The 7794-nt window shown below is 41.1% G+C and overlaps 1 non-coding gene across 1 annotated transcript; it reads left to right on the forward strand.

Moving 5' to 3' along the window:
* Positions 1-7112: 7112 nt before the first annotated feature.
* LOC148212172 (small nucleolar RNA R71) lies at positions 7113-7217 on the forward strand. The gene has a single exon (XR_015790005.1). It is a non-coding gene; the product is annotated as a small nucleolar RNA R71 (small nucleolar RNA).
* Positions 7218-7794: the final 577 nt, after the last annotated feature.

The raw sequence follows: 7794 nt of genomic DNA on the forward strand, positions 1-7794 counted from the left end.
TCTTAATGTTAAAGGTGTAGTTGATCTGAGTGGCATCAAACCGTATTTCCTTCCCGCGCACTATGGCTATATGTGACTGGGGATGGACAGCAGCATAGAACTCTCTGACTAACTCCAAAGCCTCACATTGTATGGGCTGAATGAGTGGTCTCCACTCTTTGTCTCTAGCGGTCTCCCTCCAATCATCAGGCACATCTCCTAGAGTGAGATCGAATCCCAATTCTGTCATAATCTTACGGGATTTCATTAATGAAGTTCGAGTGGCTAAATTTGCCGCGTTCCATTTCGTCTCGACCTCCTCTCCCTCAGACAAGTCTAGTTCAATTGTATCAACTGGCCCAGGTGCCACTACCTTCTTCTTAGCTTCAGCTGCTTTAGCTTTCGCAACTCTCGTTTTAGGTTCATTCATGGGCACTGTCGGCTTCTTAGCCTGAACTGCACGACGTTTTGAACTCTTTCTCTCCCGCCTCTTGTATTGGAACATTTCCCTTATCGTCTGCGTGTCCTCAAGATCTTCTTCGCTGGTAGGTTCTTGAGTACTATTCTCCCCAACCTTGGATCTACCTGTATCACACCCAAGCGGGTTAACTGTATTAGAAGCAATAGTGTGAGCATCCCTTACCCCTGGTAGAGTGGCCATCGGTGTGACATACTCATCCGTTGCCAACGGAGTAGATCCAATTGCCCCAGTAGGCAACTCTTGGTGACTACAAAACGCTCCTTCTGTAGGTGTATCCAATGGGGAAGGTTCCTGAGTATCTGTTCTCACCACGTCGTTCTCGGTATCCTCTGTTTCCGGCATATTTGAACAATGTCCTCGTGAAACCAGTAGAAAATCATCATTACCATCTTCCGGTGTAATAATCAATGGAGATGAATAAAACTGCTCCTCGTCCCTGTTCTCCATAGATGAATCCTTAGGCGTCAGACGCCTACTACTCCCATCTTCTTCAATTTCTGGGTCTATCATCACCTCCTTGCCCTTCCTCTTTTGCCCTATCGAAACCCCGGGCTCTAGCCTATGGCTATGACTCTTCTCTTGCTCTCCTCCATGCTCATCTCCTGCATCCATTGGCATATTGGTTGGGGTTGGCATCCTAGGAGGCTCTAAGGGTTTTAGTTGTCCCATGTTGAAGGTACTCGATATGTTAGGGTTCAATTGGGGTGCTTGAGGTCCTCTTTCTAGGAATGGAAGTTGAGGTGGTGGGGAAACTCTAGGTGAAATCATACCATAATTATGTGGAGGTACCCAATGACCCATTCCATAATAAGGTGGAAGGCTAGGAAATAGAGTAGATGGGTTTGGCATTCCATAAGGATGAACACTAGCTGGAATTTGCATTTGGGACAAGGGAAAATGATAGGAAGGAACCGGGTTAAACATAAACGGTTGGTACATACCCGGATTGATCATTGGAGGAAGTTGTTGAGGATTTTCAGCCCTAAACTCACTGATTTGAGGTATATTAAAGGTGGGTAGTTGTTGAAAATTAACATAACCATCTGGGCTCATTATAGGACGTTGTGTAGGAGCTTGGGATGGAGGACATTCAAATGTTTGAAGCGGGTTTCCTCCCCTAACAGCAGCTAGCCTAGAATCTGAACCTATGTGGTGTTGGAAGTTCTCCAATGGTGGAAAAGGAATGCTTGTGGCATTTGGAGCTTGAGTAGAAGAGGTAGGAAGTGAAGTATGTTGAGAAGAGGAAGCCATAGATGTAAGCAAATGCTGTAAATTTCTTCTTCTCTTTGGTAGCTGAAAAATCGAAAACAAGGGTGATGAAGGGAGTGGGTTTTTGCCGAAAAACCAAGGGGAAGAAGAGAGTTGTGTGGGTTTTGGTGGAGTTGTAAAGCTTAGGCAATGGGTCTATTTAAAGCTTTCCCCAAACTAAATCCTAAATGGAAAGGGATTGACATTTAAGTTCAACTAAGTTTCCTAAACCTAAAAGGAAAAGAAAACAAATTTGAATACAAAATAGGATTAGGGAAACAAAATTTGAGTTTGAAGAGAAGTTTTTAAAGCTAAATCATAGAGGATTAATGTTTGACCCAAAATAAAGCCTATGCTATCGAAAATTAAAACCCAAACCGTGAAGGAAAACGAAATTCGAACTGCTGGAAAACAGGGCAGGCGCCAGGCGCCTGCGTAATTCTTTTTTTTTTTTTTTTAAACGTGTTTTTTTTGTTTCTTTTTTTTCAACGTTTTCAAAAACATTCTCTTAATAAGAAAAACTTTATAATGAAACAAAGAGAAAATACAAGATACAAAGACTTCCTTCCTTTACTTTTGTTCTTTCAAAAACGGATAAGAAGGAAAAAACATTTTTCGCAAAAATTTATTGACCTGAAAGTTGAATAGAGGTTTTTCCTCTATCCACTGGTTCTCCAAAATACGGCTTAAGTCTCTGCCCATTTACTTTAAAAACATTTCCCTTAGAGTCAACTAGATCCACTGCCCCATATGGGTAGACTTTAAAAATTTGAAAGGGACCAGACCATCTAGACTTAAGTTTTCCAGGGAAAAGTTTCAACCTAGAGTTGAATAACAGAACCAGATCACCTTCTTGAAGACTGTTCGGCCAAAGACGCCTATCATGCCACTGTTTAGTTTTTTCCTTAAACAACTTAGCATTCTCATAAGAAAAGTGCCTGTGTTCTTCTAATTCCAACAATTGTAACTTCCTCGCTTCACCTGCAGCCAACAAATCAAAATTTAATTTCTTAGTAGCCCAAAATGCTTTATATTCTAGCTCAAGAGGCAAATGACATGCTTTTCCAAAAACTAGCCTATAGGGGGACATGCCGAGGGGAGTCTTAAATGCTGTCCTATATGCCCAAAGTGAATCATCAAGCTTAAAAGACCAATCCCTACGGTTAAGATTTACAGTTTTTTCTAAAATGTTTTTTATCTCCCTATTAGATATTTTGGCTAACCCATTCGACTGAGGATGATATGCTGTTGCAACCCTATGACGCACATTGTATTTAGTCAGCAACTTTTGCATAGACTTATTCACAAAATGAGCCCCCCCATCGCTTATCAGACAACGCGGGGTTCCATAACGCGTAAAAATGTGCTTTTGCAGAAAACGAATGACAACTTTGGAATCATTGGTAGCAGTTGCAATGGCTTCTATCCATTTCGAAACATAATCTACTGCTAACAATATATAAAGCTTACCATTAGAAGATGGAAATGGACCCATAAAATCTATACCCCACACATCAAATATTTCAATCTCCAGGATCGGGGTTTGAGGTATTTCGTGGCGTTTAGATATATTACCTGTCCGTTGGCATTTGTCACAAACCTGGGCAAACTTATGTGCATCTTTGAACAGAGTGGGCCAAAAGAACCCACTTTGCAAAACTTTGGCTGCGGTTTTGTGTCCTGCAAAATGTCCTCCATATGGAGACATATGACAAGCGTCTAATATCGCCTCGTGCTCTTCTTCTGTGACACACCTGCGTAAGATATTGTCAGGTCCTAGCTTATATAAAAAAGGCTCATCCCAACGATAACATCGAACTTCATTTAGAAATTTCTTTACCTGTTGCTTGTTGAACTCATAAGGAACTATTCGACTTACCAAATAATTTGCTATATCGGCATACCACGGAACTGAATCAACTCGCAAGAGTTGCTCGTCAATAAACTGTTCACGTATAACAGTTCCATCATCACAGAGCGGGGATTCCAATCTAGACAGGTGATCAGCAACTTGGTTTTCAGTACCCTTCATGTCCCTAACTTCAATATCAAACTCTTGAAGTAACAAAATCCACCGTATCAAACGTGGTTTAGCATCTTTTTTAGCAAATAAATATTTTAAAGCAGAATGGTCAGTAAAAACAATGACTTTTGTGCCTATCATGTAAGACCTAAACTTATCAAAGGCGAACACAACTGCTAACAGTTCCTTTTCAGTAGTAGTGTAATTGAGTTGTGCACCGGTCAGAGTCTTACTAGCATAATACACAGGATGCAAGATCTTGTTTTTACGTTGTCTTAACATAGCTCCTATTGCATAATCACTGGCATCACACATGAGCTCAAAAGGTAAATCCCAATTAGGTTCGATAATTATAGGAGCTGAACTTAGAGCAACTTTCAACATTTCAAATGATTTTAAACAGTCATCATCAAAAACAAATGGTCTATCATGTTCTAACAATTGACACAAGGGTTTAGAAATTTTAGCAAAGTCTTTTATAAAGCGGCGGTAAAATCCCCCATGCCCTAAAAAACTTCTAATCCCTTTGACATTTGTAGGAGGAGGTAGCTTTGAAATGATGTCTATCTTAGCGTGGTCTACCTCTATTCCTTGCTTGGAAATTTTGTGACCCAAAACAATACCCTCTTGTACCATGAAATGACACTTCTCCCAATTTAGGACTAGGTTTGTTTGTTCACATCTCTCCAATACTCTCTCCAAATTAACTAAACAAGCGTCGAAAGAATTTCCAAAAACAGAAAAGTCATCCATAAAAACTTCTAGAATATTTTCTACCATGTCAGAGAAGATGGCCATCATACACCTCTAAAAAGTCGCGGGTGCATTGCATAGTCCAAAGGGCATTCGCCTAAAAGCGAACATACCATACGGACACGTAAATGTTGTCTTCTCTTGGTCTTCTGGAGCAATAGTAATTTGATTATAACCCGAATATCCATCTAAAAAACAATAGAAATCCTTACCTGCCAGACGGTCGAGCATCTGGTCAATAAACGGGAGAGGAAATGGTCTTTCTTTGTTACCTTGTTGAGTTTGCGATAGTCAATGCAAACTCTCCACCCACTCACAGTTCGGGTTGAGATGAGCTCATTCTCCTCGTTGGCCACCACGGTTATACCCCCTTTCTTTGGTACACACTGTACTGGGCTTACCCAGCTGCTGTCGGATATTGGGTATATAACACCGGCGTCAAGCCATTTAAGAATTTCTTTCCTTACAACCTCTTTCATCTTTGGGTTCAACCGCCTTTGACTCTCAATAGAGTTCTTAGCATCTTCTTACAATAGAATTTTGTGCATGCAAAAGGCCGGGCTTATCCCTCGGATATCTGCTATCGTCCATCCAATGGCCTTTTTGTGCTTCTCCAAAATCTGCAATAAAGAATATTCATTAGTAAGTGATAAATTGGAAGCTATAATAACTGGTAAAGTGTCGTTATCCCCTAGATACGCATATTTCAAATGCGACGGCAATGGCTTCTGCTCCAACGTGGGTGGTTCCACTATGGACGGAAGTAACGACTTGCATTCTTCTTTTTGTATTTTTTCAATAGGATTAGCCACATCTTCTGGTCCTTCTACTATCTTATCAAGCTCTTCTTCAATCTCTGTAACTAATAAGTCATAAAACTCATCAAACATAACAGGATTCAAGCTATTTATAGCAGAGCACTCTTCAAAGTCTCCTGGTAATTTCATGGCGTCTAGAACGTTAAATTTAACTTCTTCATTATTTACCCTCATTGTAATTTCTCCCTTCCTCACATTAAAACTTGTATCCCCAGTGGCTAGAAATGGTCTTCCCAAAATAATGGGAACGTCTAAGTCTGCCTCGCAATCTAGAATGATAAAGTCCGCAGGGAAAATGAATTTGTCCACCTGGACTAAAACATCTTCTATCTTTCCCTCAGGTCTTATAATAGATCTATCTGCTAGTTGGAGGGTAACCGTAGTAGGTCTAGCTTCTCCTATGCCTAAAGATTTGAAAACTGATAATGGTATAAGATTAATGCTAGCGCCTAGATCACATAATGCCCTACCTAAGTTTTTTCCTCCTATGGAACATGGAATGGTAAAACTGCCAGGATCATTACATTTCATGGGTAGCGGGCTGCCTACAGCTTCACTACTACATTTTGTCATGGCTACCAGTTCATGCTCTCCTATTTTTTTCTTTCTAGAAACTATATCTTTCAAAAACTTAGCATAATTTGGCATCTGTTCTAGAGCATCTACTAATGGTATATTTATATGCAATTGTTTTAAAATATCTAAAAATTTTCTAAACTGGGAATCATTATTTTTCTTAACTAATCTTTGTGGAAACGGGGGAGTAGGGGTAAAAGAAGGCTGTACCTGTGGGGGAACACTCGGGGTGTCCTCATTACCTTTTCTAATATTTTCTTTTTCTGGTGTTGTTGGATTTTCTGGTATCTTTACAATTGGTTCAGTGGACGGAATCTGTACATCTGTTGTTGGCATTGTTGGTCCATCATATGCCAGTCCACTCCTGAGGGTGACAGCTTTGCACTGTTCTTTCCCTTCTCGTTTTGGTAATTCAGTATGGCCTGGAAAAGAACCTTGTGGTCTATTCTTCAATTCATTGGCGAGCTGTCCCAATTGGGTCTCGAAATTCCTCATTGATGCCGCTTGGGATTGTATCACTGCGTCGGTTCGGGCCATGTACTCCTTCATCATATTCTCAAGATTTGAGTTGTTATTTTGAACTGGTGGAGTCTGTGTTCTCTGATTGTACTGCTGTTGCGGTGGTGGAATGTATTGCTGTGTAGGTGGAACATAGGGCTGCTTGTTCTGCTGGCTCTGCCCTTGATTAAAACCGCTCGAACCTCCTTGACCTCCCCATGAGAAATTAGGGTGGTGCCTCCAACCTGGGTTGTAGGTGTTCGAATATGGGTTAAAGTTCCTATTGTTACCATGTCCCACATAAAAAACGGAAGCAGGGTTATGTGGACAATTATCATAAATATGGTTTTCACTGCAAAATGAACAAATGAGATCGTTGACTTGGCAAACAGGGGCAGGAGTGCAATAATCCGACTGCACAGGTTGTATCGGCGTGGCTAATGAATTTTTTATTCCCAATGCCATCTCTTTTAGCCTCTGGTTCATTGTAACCATCTCTTTTTGCATCGAGGTCGCAATGTCCAGAGCCAAAACTCCAGCTGGATCTTGCTTCTTTGGTGCTGCCCTAGATCTTTGCGAACACCATAGTTCGTTGTGTGAAGCTAAGTCATTTAGGATGTCAACTATCTCGTTGAATGTCTTCTTTGTAAAGGCTCCGTTGGCAGCATTGTTTAGCATCATCTTAGTAGGATGATCTAAACCTCTAAAGAAATGTTCTATCTGGATGCATGCCGGCAACCATGGTTCGGACATTTCCTGATTAGTTCTTTAAATCTCTCCCACGCCTCGTGAACAGGTTCACGATCATACTGTCTAAAGGAGATGATCTCCTCTCTGATATCAGCGTGGCGAGTAGGTGGGAAGAATTTTGTTAAGAACTTCTCCACTAACGACCCCCATGTGGTGATGGATCCCGGTGGAAATGCATTGAGCCATGCTCTAGCTTGGTCCTTCAAAGAAAATGGAAAAAGTGTTAGTCTCAGAGCATCGTCTGTTATACCAGGTAATCGAAATGCATTTGCAATTTGAATGAATGATTTCAGATGATCATGTGGATCCTCATGTTCCTGCCCTCCAAAATGTCCAATTGTCTGCAACATTTGGAACATCATTGGTTTAAGCTCAAAGTTTGCGTGGGCTGGAATAGGGTTGACTATCCTTGAATCAAAGTTCTGAAAAGCCGTGGCGGCATATTCTCGCATTGCCACGTCTCTGTTGTCCGCCATCTGGATATGGTTGAATTCATCATTTCTTGCATGATCCCTCATATTACCGTTAACAGCAGGTGGATCAACCGGATCACGAGGTGGAATATCTGCCATTGATGTGCTCGTACTCTCTACCTCACTTTCAGGACTGATTTCACCTTCTCTCTCTTTTTGCTTTTCTAGTTGTTTTCGAAGTCTTTGCTCCTTTCG

This window comes from Momordica charantia (assembly GCF_013281855.1).
Source record: "Momordica charantia cultivar OHB3-1 chromosome 3 unlocalized genomic scaffold, Mcharantia_2.0 BLBB01000003.1, whole genome shotgun sequence".
Taxonomy (NCBI): Eukaryota; Viridiplantae; Streptophyta; class Magnoliopsida; order Cucurbitales; family Cucurbitaceae; genus Momordica; species Momordica charantia.